We start from the raw sequence: 13,008 nt of genomic DNA on the forward strand, positions 1-13,008 counted from the left end.
TAAAAGGAATTGCCTCTTCACTGAGAAACATGTTTAAAATTCCAGTGAAGACAGCATACGGAAAAGAAGGAGAAACTCAGTTTTCCAGTATCATTTTAGAGTCGGTATGATTTAAGTATGATGAATTGTGAAATCAAAACACAACTGTATTCAGATGTAAGTAGAAAAGGTGTCCTAAAGCCAGAACATCATACACTCAAGCCTCAATTGCCTTTGTGCTAGGTATTCACTTCAGAGTGAATATTCTCTCTGCAGTATATGTTTGCCCTGTCCAGTTTCCCTTTGGTTCCTCCAACTGGCCACCAGCATACCTTGATTCATCCAACCAGTCATTCATTTAGGCAACAATATTGAGCCACCACTTGAGGCACTGTTCTAGTTACTTGTTATGTAGCAAAACTACGTTCCCATATACCTCTCCTAACTGCCCAATGATTGTGTACTTGGAGACAGACAAAAATTTTAATACAAAGTAATAAATTAGAATCCAAAAGCTGATGGAAAGAGCTCTGAATACTTCCCAAAGGAAAATGCAAGCTGTTAAATTAGTTACAGCACTTCATTTTTTAATTAAATTTTTAATTTTAATTCCAGTACAGTTAACTTATAGCATTATATTAGTTTCAGGTGTACAATATACTGATTCAACAATTCTATATATTACTCAGTGCTCACTATAAGTGTACTCCTTAATCCCCATCACCTATTTCCCCCAATCCCCCCTCCCCTCTGATAACCATTAATTTGTTCTGTATAGCTATGAGTCTATTTCTTGGTTTGTCTTTCTTATTTTATTCCTTTGCTCATTTGTTTTGTTTCTTAAATTCCACATAAGTGAAATCATATGGTATTTCTTTCTCTAACTTATTTCGCTTAGCATTATACTCTCTAGCTCCACCCACGTTATTGAAATGGCAAGATTTCATTCTTTTTTATGGCTGAATGATATTCCATTGTGTGTGTGTGTGTGTGTGTGTGTGTGTGTGTGTGTGTGTGTGTGTGTATACTGGAATCTTCTTATCCATTCATACATTGATGGATACTTGGGCTACTTCCATAATTTGGCTATTGTAAATAATGCTGGCATAAACACAGGGGTGCATGGATCCCTCTGAATTAATGTTTTTGTATCTTTTTGGTAAATACCAAGTAGTATGATTACTGGGTTGTAGGGTAGTTCAATTTTTAACTTTGGGGAGAATTTCCGTACTGTTTTCCACAGTGGCTACACCAGCTCACATCCCCACCAACAGTGCATGAGGGTTCCTTCTTCTCCACATCCTTGCGAACTCTTGTTTCTTATGTTTTTGATTTTAGCCATTCTGACAGGTGTGAGATGATCTCACTGTAGTTTCGATTTGCATTTCTCTGATGAGTGATGTTGAGCATCTTCTCAAGTGTCTGTTGGCCATCTGGATGTTTTCTTTGGAGAAATATCTGTTCATATCTTCTGCCTATTTTTTAATTGGATTTTTTGTGTTGTGGGGGTATTGAGTTTATCAGTTCTGTATATACTTCAAATAATAACCCTTTATCAAATATGTCATTTGCAAATATCTTTTCCCATTCAGTAGGTTGCTTTTCGGTTTTGTTCATTGTTTCCTTCGCTGTGCAAAAGGTTTTTACGTTGATGTAGTCCCAAAAGTTTTTGTTTTTATTTCCGTTGCCTCAGGAGACATATCTAGAAAAATGTTACTACAGCCAATGTCAAAGGGTAGCACTTCATTTTTAAAAGACTCTAGCACACAAATAACCACTATCTTTACTAGTACCTGATGCCTTAGATGCAAAGTCTAAAAAAAAGGGAAACTTTTAGGTCATCTGTAACAATCTAAAGAATAGACTAAAAGCAGGATGGGCTAAATGGTTAAGGGACATTAAGGAATCTACTCCTGAAATCATTGTTGCACTGTATGCTAACTAATTTGGATGTAAATTTAAAAAATAATAATAATAAACAAAAGAAAAAAAAAGAATAGACTAAAAGAAGTTGGCAAAAATCAAGACCAACTTAGAGAAACCAAGCCAGAAAACTACAAGGTAGAGTAAACTGGAAGAGTCAGTAACTAAAAAGTTTTTGTTACACTTCAGAAATATTACTCATTTCTCTTTTGTCAGATCTCGTGATATTTAATTTACTAAAGATTCTTCTGTATGAGGAAGCATACTCCTTTGAAACTACAAATAACATGGGGGTGTGGGGTTAAGGATTACCAGTCATTCACATTCTACTTATATGAGCTACATAAGAATTTAATGAAATATTCGGCACAGCTATTTTTTTAAAATTTTTTAATGTTTACTTATTTTTAAGAGAGAGAGACAGACAGACAGACAGACAGAACACGAGCAGTGGAGGGTCAGAAAGAGAGGGAGACACAGAATCCAAAGCAGCCTCAGGCTCCAACCTGCCAGCAAAAAGCCCGGCGTGGGACTCGAACTCACAAATTGCAAGATCATGACCTGAGCCAAAGTCAGACGCTTAACTGATTGAGCCGCCCAGGTGCCCCTTGGCACAGTTGTTTGTAAACTGAGGAATGCTATAAAATCAGAATGGCAGGAGAGTTAAGATCATAGATTCTGGAGCCACGGTGCCTGAATTTGAAACCTAGCTCTACTACGAAGCTATGCAAGTTTAAGCAACTAACTTAATCTCGATGTCTCAGTTTTCTCATCTACAAAATGGGAATAACATTTGAAACTATTCCATATGGTTGTTGAAAGATAAAGAACTTAAAACAGTGCTGGGACTCACCCTTTTAACCAAAACAGAGTAACAGGGACTGATTTTATGCTCCCACCTAAAGCTACCAAAAACAAACAAATAGAATATATGAAATAATGATTTTCAAGACACAGTAAGTATATCAGGCAATGAAGGACAGTGATCCCTGAGACATGGGAAACAAATGAAGCAAGTCTGAATGATTGCCCCAATTTATTGCCTTGAGTTCCCAGATCACCGTATAGAAGGAAGGTGAGGGGAGGATCCAGGCAAAGCTTGCAAGACTCCCTAAGTTGAGAAGATGGAATTCAGAGTATGAGGAGAAGAATGGGGCTAGCGTTTGCAAGACAAAGTACCAGAAAGGAGAGAGCTGCAAACAAACAAACAAACAAACAAACAAACAAAACCCCGAAATCATGGGAACCAGCAGAGCATTCCCTCAAGCATTCAGCATGTGCCAGGTGAGGAAACTATGCGAGGTGAGGACAAGAACTGTCCAAAAGCATCAGAGAGCACTCAGTACTCACACAGGACCAGGAATAGTGGCCATTGCCACCAGTCATACTGGACAACCACACAATTCACAGAACATTTGGTAGAGTATTCAGAAGACTTTTACCTCAGGAGCAGGAAATAACTAATCTTGACTAAACATTTCTCTGGTCACATTTAACAGATTTTAAAAACAATTCTCAAAAAGATAAAACTATTTCCAAGTAGCGACTGCATCTCAAAAATATTTATAGGAAGGGGCACCTGGGTAGCTCAGTCAAACATCTGACTCTTGATTTTGGCTCAGGTCATAATCTCACACTCCTGGGATAGAGCCCCATGTCTGGCTCCTCACTGAGGGTGAAGCCTGCTTGAGATTCTCTCTCCCTCCCTCTCTCTCTGCCCCTCCCCACTCATTCTCTCTCTCTCTCTCTCTCAAAAAATAAATAAACATTAAAAAAATATATTTATAGGAAAACAAAAATAGCAAGCAAAATTCACAACAAGGTAAAATTCACAATGTCTTGAACCAAATCAAAGATTACCAGGTATGCATAGAAGCAGGAAAACATGAATCAAATGGGGAAAAATTAATCAACTGAAACTGACCCAGAACTAACACAGATGTTAGAATCATCAATGACATTAATTATAATTAGTAATGACATCATGATTATATTCCACATGTTCAAAAAATTATGGACAGACATTAAAGATATAAAAAAAAAAAGGCCCAAGGTGGACATCTACAGATGAAAGCTACAAAGTCTGTGATGAAAAGACACATCAGACGAGATTAGTGGAAATTAGACATTAGAGGAGAAAATATTAGTGAATTTGAAGACACAGCAATAGAAATTATACAAAATGAAACAAAAATTTAAAAATGAAAGGAGCATCAGAGAAGTATAGGAAAACATCAAGTGGCTAACAAATTGGGTAATGGAAGCCCCCAAAGAAGAGATTGGGGAGGATGGAAAATATATTTGAAGAAATAATGGCCAGAAAATTTTCAAATTTCATGAAAACTATAAATCTACACATCCAAGAATCTCAAATAACCTCCAGCACAAGAAACATGAAAAAAAGTACACCATGGAACATCATGCTCAAATTGCTCAAAAACAGTGATAAAGTACAAATCTTAAAGGCAGACAGAATGAAAAGATAAATTATATACAAAGAAACAAAGATAATGATAATAGATTTCGCATCATAAAGAATACGGCCTAGAAGACATGGAGCAGCATCTGTAAAGTATTAAGAGAAAAAAGAGGCAGACTAGAATTTTATACTCAGTAAAATATCTTACAAAGACAAAACCAAAATAAAGACATTTTCATTCAGAAGGGAAATTATACCTGATGGAAATAGGTATAATCTGCACAAAGGACTAGAGACTGTAAGAAATTGTTACTATATTAATAAAAACACAGAGTTTCTTATTTATATCTTTGAAAAAGCTAACTGTTGGGGCCCAAGGGTGGCTCAGTCGATTGAGTATCAAACTTTTGGTTTCAGCTCAGGTCATGATCTCACGGTTGAGATCATGCTCCAAGTTGGGCTCTGCCCTGAGCTTGGAGCCTGCTTAAGATTCTCTCTCTCTCCCTCTGCACCTCCCCTGCTTACATGCTTGCACATGCATGCATGCTCTCTCGCTCAAAAAAAAAAAAAAAGATAAAGATAATTGTTTGAACAAAGATAGCAATAAATTGTGAGGTTTATACCAGGTAAAATTAAGATGTATAAAACAATAACATAAAGGCCAGGAAGGAAGTAAAGATACACAGTAAAACCTTGGATTGTGAGTAACTTGTTCTGTGAGTATTCTGCAAGATGAGCAAACATTTCTAATAAATTTTAACTTGATAAATGAGTGAAATCTTGCAACAGGAGTAGGAAGTGATGCCAAATGTCACATGATCGCAACTGAGCCAATGGTTCTTGAAATTCGCTTTAATATACAAGTGCTTTGGATTACAAGCATATTTCTGGAATGAATTATGCTAGCAAGCCAAGGTTTTACTGTATAGTTTTCTTATACTATATGTTAAGTGTTATATTACCTGAATGTCAACTGTGATGAATTAAAAATGTACACTATGATGCCAAATGACCACTAAAATAACAAAACAAAGAGTTACAACTAATAAGTTACCATAGGAAATAGACAGAATCTTATAAAAAAAAATCAATACAAAGACGATAGGGAAAGGGAACAATGTCCTAGACAAAGACAGAGCAAAGACTTGAATGTTTTGGTTTAAGGTTCAGCTTAGAGGCGTAAGACCTAAACATAATAATCACATTAAATGTATCAACACACCAATTAAAAGGCAGAGATTGTTAGATTAGATAGAAAAGCAAGACCCACTAGATGCCACGTAAAATAAAGGTACAAGTAGGTTAATAGTATAAAAAAAATAAGAAAAGGAAAAAGAGATAAACCAAGCTAATATTAATCAAAGAATGCTAGAGTGGTAAATTAATACCAGACTAAGATTTTAGACTAACATTATCAGACAAAAGAAGGGCAGATTTTATAATAATAAGTGGGTCAAATAATCACCAAGACATACAATCCTAAATGTTTATGCACCTAATAGCAAAGCTTCAAGGCACATAAAACAAAACTCACAGAAATGCAAAAAGGACAAATCCACAATTCTAGTAGATTTCAATTACCATCTCTCAATAAATAACTGAATAAATAGAAAACCAATAACGATATAGGAGACATAAAAATTATAATCAACCAAAATTGACTTGATTGGTGCTGACAACGCTCCATCCAACAAGAGTAAAATACATGTTCATTTCATATGCACACAAAATATTTCCCAAGAGAGACTACATTCTGGGCCATAAACAAGTCTCATTAAGTATAAAAGGATTCAAACTACACAAACTACTTCTCTGACCACAATAGAACTAAAAAAAAAAAAACTTCTACACAGCAAACAGTCACCAAAACTTAAAGGCAATCGATGGAATAGGAGAAGATATTTGCAAATGACATATCAGATAAAGGGTTAGTATCCAAAACCTATAAAGAACTTATCAAACTCAACACCCCCCCCCCCTGCAAAATAATCCAGTGAAGAAATGGGCAAAAGACATGAACAGACACTTTTCCAAAAAAGACACCCAGATGGCTAACATACACACAAAAAGATGCTCAATATCATTCATCATCAAATCAAACCCACAATGAGATACCACCTTACACCTGTCATAATGGCTAAAATTAACAACTCAGACAACAACAGATGGTGGCAAGGATGCAGAGAAAAGGGAACACTTTTGCAATGCTAGTGGGAATGCAAACTGGTACAGCCACTGTGGAGAACAGTACGGAGTTTCCTCAAAAAATTAAAAATAGAGCTACCTTACAACCTAGCAATTTTACTACTAGGTTATTTATCCAAAGGACACAAATATGCTGATTCGAAGGGGTAAATGCACCCCAATGTTTATGGCAGCAATATCGACAATAGCCAAAATACGGAAAAAGCCCAAATGTCCATCGACTGATAAACAGATAAAGAAGATGTGGTATATATATACAATGGAATATTACTCAGTGATCAAAAAGAATGAAATCTTGCTATTTGCAACAATGTGGATGGAACTAAAATGTATCGTGCTAAATGAAATAAGTCAGAGAAAGATAAATATATGATTTCGCTCATATGTGGAATTTAAGAAACACAACAGATGAACATAGGGGAAGGGAAGAAAAAAATAAGATAAAAACAGAGACAGAGATAATCCATTAGAGACTCTTAAATACAGAGAACAAACTGAGGGTTGCTGGAGGGGTGTTGGGGGAGTGGATGGATTAAATGGGTGATGGGCATTAAGGAAGGTACTTGTTGGGATGAGCACTGGGTGTTATATATAAGTGATGAATCACTAAATCTACTCCTGAAACCATTATTACACTATATGTTAACTAACTTGGATTTAAATTAAAAAAAAAAAAACAACAGAATAAATAAGAGAGGTCTCTAAAAATCTCCAAATAGTTGAAACTAAACAAAAGAATTCCAAATAATAATAAAATAAATGAGTAACTAAAAGATGAAATCAAAAGAAAAACTAAAAAACATTTTGAATTGAATGAAAAGAAAAACACATCAAAATTCATGAGAATCTGCTAAAGCAATGTGTAGGAGAAAATTTATAGTACTGAACATTTATTTAGAAAAGAAGAAAGGTTTTAAATCAATGACCTCAATTTCTATTTCAGGAAAAGAAGAGCAAACGAAACCCAAAGTAAGCATAAAAAATAAAATAATAAAGATTGGAGAAGAAATCAAAAAAGTAGAAAACTAATAAAGAGAAATTCAAAACCAAAAGCTAGTTGTTTAAGAAAAACAGAACTGTGGGGCACCTGATGGGCTCAGTCACTTAAGCATCGACTTCAGCTCAGGTCATGATCTCGTGGTTCATGAGTTCGAGCCCCTCACTGGGCTCTGTGCTGACAGCTCAGAGCCTGGAGTCTGCTTTGATTCTGTGTCTCCCTCTCTCTCTGCCCCTCCCCTGCTTATTCTCTCTCTCTCTCTCTCTCTCTCTCTCTCTCTCTCTCTCAAAAATAAACATTTTAAAAAATTAAAAAAATAGAATTGATAAGCCTCTAAGGAAAGTGACAAAAAAAAAAAAAAAAAGAGAGAGACAAGATACAAACTACCAATATTAGGAATTAGAGAAGTGATCACTACCTAGTCATTAAAAGGATAATAGGTATGGGGGTCCCCACACCACACTTAGTTTTGATAATTAGCACTAGAAAAAGTCAAAGCACTCAGAAAAACTGTTATACTCACAATTACAGTTTATTACAGTGAACAAATACAGATTAACATCAGTAAAGGCAAAATGCACCTAGTGAAGAGTCCAGAAAAAATCAGCTATAAATTTCCAGTGTCCTCTCCCTGTGTAGTTGTAAGGACCGCACTTAACTCTCCCAGCAACTACCTATGACAACACATACAAAGTACTGCCAACTAGGGACCCTCATCTAAAACTTGTTGTCTAGGGTTCTTATTGGATCAGTCATGCAGGCATGGAACACCCACATGACTGACCTTAGCTACCCAGTCTCCAGTCGCTCCAGAGATCAAACTGATAAAGCATGGGCTAGGAATTCGGGTAAACAAAAACAGGCCATTCACCATAAATCATATTGTTAGCAAAAGCCACATGATGAGCACAAAGGCCCTAGGTATTTAAAGACAATTTTATCACACAGGATATTCCAAGGGTTTAGAGGTTTTCTCCAAGGAGCCAGTCAATGGCCAGTCCTCTGTTTGGAATGTGCAGGGTTTGAGCATCACAAACCCTCTAAATGAACTCTTTACTGCACAATAAGAAAATAGTATGAACAATTTATGCCAATAAAGTCAATAACATAGAAGAAACAAATATCTTGAAAGAAAAACTATGAAAAGTCACTCAAGAATGAATAATCTGAACAGCCCCTATATTAATCAAAGAAATTCAATTTGTGCTTACCTCACACGTGGAAATTTCAGATGGCTTCACTGGTAAATTCTACAAAGTAGAATTTATATCAAAGTAATATAAGTCTTCCACAAAATTAAAAAGAAAAAGTATTTCTCATTTGGTGAGACCAGCATTAACCTGATCCCTAAACAAGGCAGATACCACACAAAACAATTATACACTAGTATCCTTCATGAACATATGCAAAACTTCTAAACAAAATTTTAGCCAATCAAGTCCAAAAATATACAAACAGCATAACATATTATGTCCAAGTAAAGTTTATCCCAGGATGCAACAGGCCTGTGTAACACAGGCCAATCAATGCAACTCACCATACTAACAATCTAAAAACGAAAAATCCTATTATCACTTCAACAGACCCAGGAAAAGCATGCAAGAAAAACCATTACTGAATTCTGATAAAAGGCTTCAGCAAACTAGGACTAGAAAGGAATTTCATCAGCATGATAAAAGGCATCTAGCAAAAAACCTAAAGGTAACACAATGTTTAGTGAAAAACTTTATGCTTTTCCTCTAAGATCAGAAACAAAACAGGGTATCCGATCTCATTTCTTCTATCCAACATTATACTGATGGGTCTTGGCCAGTGCAATATGACATGAAAATAAATAAATGGCATGCAGATTGGAAAGAAAGAAATAAAATTGTGATTTGCAGACATGACCATCCATGTAGAAAATCCAAAGAAATCTACCTTAAAAAATGCTGCTGTAACTAATAAGTGTGTTTCTCATGATTGATCAACAAACATAAATCAACTTTATTTCTATATAGTAGACACACACGCACACAAAATTGAATATCGATTTAAAAGTGCTACTTACAAAGGAGCATGCTATTAACTACTTGGGGATAAATTTGACAGAAGATGTGCAAGATCCATTTACTGAGAACTGCAGAATACTGTTGAAATACTATTTTAAGGCTTTATTAAAAAATAAAAGGGCATATTGATTCTTCTCAACCTAATTTTAGTTTTTTATTTACTAACCAATGAGTCCATGGGTGCAACTAAGCAATAAGTAATAAATGGGGTTAATGTTATTCACCATCACAGAAATTCATACTAGAAAGGAATCTCAGAATACAGGAAATGTGGGGATATTTAATCTCAATACTTAACTTGGAAAGGTTTAGTCTTTCAGCATTTATCTGAAGGCTCAGTAGGCATCAAACATTCTGTAACACACTTGGTGAATAGAAGATGCATCCTCTGATCTTATGGAGCTGTTACCTAACAGAGGGAAATAGAAAATAAACAAGTAAACAAACAAATGCAAATTACTTAAGAGTTATAATTAGTGCTATTAAAGTAATAAACACCACGGGAATAGGAATGCCACTGAAAGTCTAAGTGGACATTCAAGTCAAAACCTGAAGCAGGAAGAATCAGCCAGACAAGGGAAAGATTATTATGGCCAAATAGAACAGCCTTTGGGAAGGCCCTGGGTAGGACAGTAGGGGTTTGGGGAGAGCCTGGCATACTCCAACCCTCTAAAGAAAGTCAATTTGGCAGGAATATAGGGACTGTGGAGTAAAGGGAAAGAGAAGCCTAATGGTCACTTAGGAGAGGTAGACAGGTGTCAGATTGTGCAGGCCTATGAAGGAACTGGTATTTTATTCAAAGCGCAACAAGAAGCCATTTTATAGTTTTAACCAGGCACACACATTAGATTTTCATTTTTTAAAATATCATCTCTAGTTGCTCTGCTAGAGAATCAATTGGAGGGAATATAGTGGTCTAGGTTATCACAGATGGCTTCCTCTGGCCATAAACAAATAAAACTGGTGAGTAACATATGTTTTTATTTAAAAATATATATATATGTGTGTATATATACATGTACGTATATGTATATATATGTATACATATAAATGTGTGTATATATGTATACGTATATATATGTGTGTGTGTATATATGTATGCATGTACGTATATGTATATGTATATATATGTATATATGTGTGTATATATATGTATATATACATATACATACATATATATACATATGTACATATGTATATGTATATACATATACATATGTATGTATATACATACATATACATACATATACATACATGTACATATGTATATACATGTATATGCATATACATATGTACATATGTATATGTATGTATATGTACACATATATGTACATGTATACATATATACACACACATATATATATACGTATACATATATGTATATATATCCTAGAACTTAAAAGAAAGAAAAAAAGATGTAGAAAGCAAACCCCAGGGGGACTCTACCCGAGTATAAGTGCTGGGTGTTGGGATTCCTATACACATTTGAAGGCAAGATCACTGAAATAAGGGTTCAGAGCCTGGAAAGGATGATCCATGTGAAAACAAAGGATTAAAAAAACTCAGCCTACTGCTCTACAAAAGCAGTAGGAAGCCTGCTGTTAACTATATATGTAGTTACTATACAGAAGAAATATATACATGTATATTTTAAGGGCACCTACAAAAAATTGATACCTGACCCCTGGATCATACAGGGGAAAAGATCCAAATTTATATCACCCAGCAAAATCAATCTGCAAAAGGTCTCTCAACCCAAGATACAGAGGACTTTCATAAAACAAAAAACTTCTTTGAGGCTAAGCTCCCAATTTACATAACATTTGAAGAAAACAGTCACCATGAGGGAAAGCCAAGAGAAACAACAAACAAGAGTTAGAACCTTGTAAACTGGAAACTGTAATTTTACAGAGATGTTATTTTTTCCTATAATCTCACTCTCATTTTGGTTCTCATTCAGGGCTGAGACAAACCTCTTGAAGTGCCATAATTTCCACCTCTATTGACGTTATTGAGAATTCTGGAAATTCACCCTCAGCTAAAAAAAAAAAAAAGTTTATATATAAAAGCTAACAGGGGCCTACAAGGTGCTTTGTTTTTATTAGATGAAACGACATGGCTGATGCTTGTAAAGGGGAAACTGAATTAATAACCATTGCTACTGATCCCCACCTGCTAGAAAATCTGTACCTTTCAAGTACGTAGTCTATGTTCCAAAACTTGATCTTTCTCGCCAATCCTTTTGAATGGCACTTTAATTTTTAAATGTGAAGAAAAATGAGTTCACATTTAAAATGAAGGGTTTGTGCACTCTTAAATTTCAGAAATCATTTTTAAGTTTAAAAGTTCAAAGGTTACGAGAGGAATTCCAAATATCCTTCACTTTCTAACTACCTATCTAAACCTGAAATACCGACTCCAACTCTTTTCTTGGTACGGTATTTTATTTTGTCTACTTGATTTGAATTTGCTTAAAAATATTGGCACACTAAAACCAAAATCACACTCAGTATTTTGCAATATAAGCCAAAATAATGCTTTAAAAAAAAAACGCATTTTTAGTGATGAGAAACATGAAAAATGTAGTAACTGATCCCTTTTAAATCGTCCCATTTCTATGTATTCTGACAACGCTTGCATCTTGGCGTTTGAAATCTTGCTTAAAATGAGAAAACAGAAGCCCAGAGAAGTGCTCAGGATAGAACCAGAACACTGAAATCAGGACTCCAAGCGAGAAAAACCTAGTATTTCTCCATACCCCAGCGCCGATGCTGTTTTACCATGGTCTCCTCTGAACTTAAAACTGATAAGGAACCATTTTTAAGGGGAAAGACTTAAGCATTCCTTAGATAGGCTACAGGTCTTCGAGAACCATTCACAACACATGGAAACAACCCACAATCAATAGTTAACTGGGAGACAGCTATGCAGAGAAACCCTGCTGAACATGTCTGCTCCCTCCCCATTGTTATATCCCGGCCCTCTGAAATGTTTCTTCACAATTAGAAGCCTAAATCCGAACATTCTCTGGGGTCAGTTCGCAGGACAATTCCGGCGCCGTTTTGAAAAGACCCCCCAGGAGCCCCGAATCGTACCCGGCCAGACCTAGCGGGTAAGGGGTACCGCCCCCGTGACTTCCCCGAGGACCCCAGAGGCAGGTGCGTCCGCCCTTTTCCGCCGCCGACTTGTAGCCACTTCCTAACTGCCTGTTTATCTCCACCCTCATCCGCGTCGCCAGTCCCTCCCTTATCTCTTGAAGCGATTAACCCAGCGAGAGCAGGAGACAGGGAGAGAGAGCAGACTCGGCTCGGAAGACAGGAATGTCGGAGCGGCCGAGCTTTCCCTCGGCCGGCTGTCCGGCACCGCCGGAGGCAGCTCCAAGGGAGCAGGACCCCGCAGCAAGCGACGGGGGCCTTGTAGCCAGAGCTCGACGC

At 36.3% G+C, this 13,008-nt stretch overlaps 1 protein-coding gene and 1 long non-coding RNA gene across 17 annotated transcripts in view; both read right to left on the reverse strand.

Moving 5' to 3' along the window:
* LOC102902305 overlaps positions 1 to 12,970 on the reverse strand; it is a 150,157-nt gene extending 137,187 nt beyond the window's left edge. The window contains exons 1-3 of one of the 5 annotated variants that reach the window (XR_006591977.1): positions 12,670 to 12,968; positions 11,548 to 11,612; positions 9,873 to 9,983 (exon numbers count right to left, since the gene is read on the reverse strand). This is a non-coding gene — a long non-coding RNA (uncharacterized LOC102902305). Of the gene's footprint in view, positions 1 to 8,734; positions 8,773 to 9,872; positions 9,984 to 11,547; positions 11,613 to 12,669 lie in introns of those variants that run through there. The other 4 variants (XR_006591978.1, XR_006591975.1, XR_006591976.1 and 1 more) reach the window with 4 other exon arrangements.
* Positions 1 to 13,008, reverse strand: part of SELP (selectin P) — a 1,134,746-nt gene that overhangs the window by 770,245 nt on the left and 351,493 nt on the right. The window lies entirely within an intron of this gene.

Source organism: Felis catus, chromosome F1, assembly GCF_018350175.1.
Source record: "Felis catus isolate Fca126 chromosome F1, F.catus_Fca126_mat1.0, whole genome shotgun sequence".
In the NCBI taxonomy this organism is placed as follows: Eukaryota; Metazoa; Chordata; class Mammalia; order Carnivora; family Felidae; genus Felis; species Felis catus.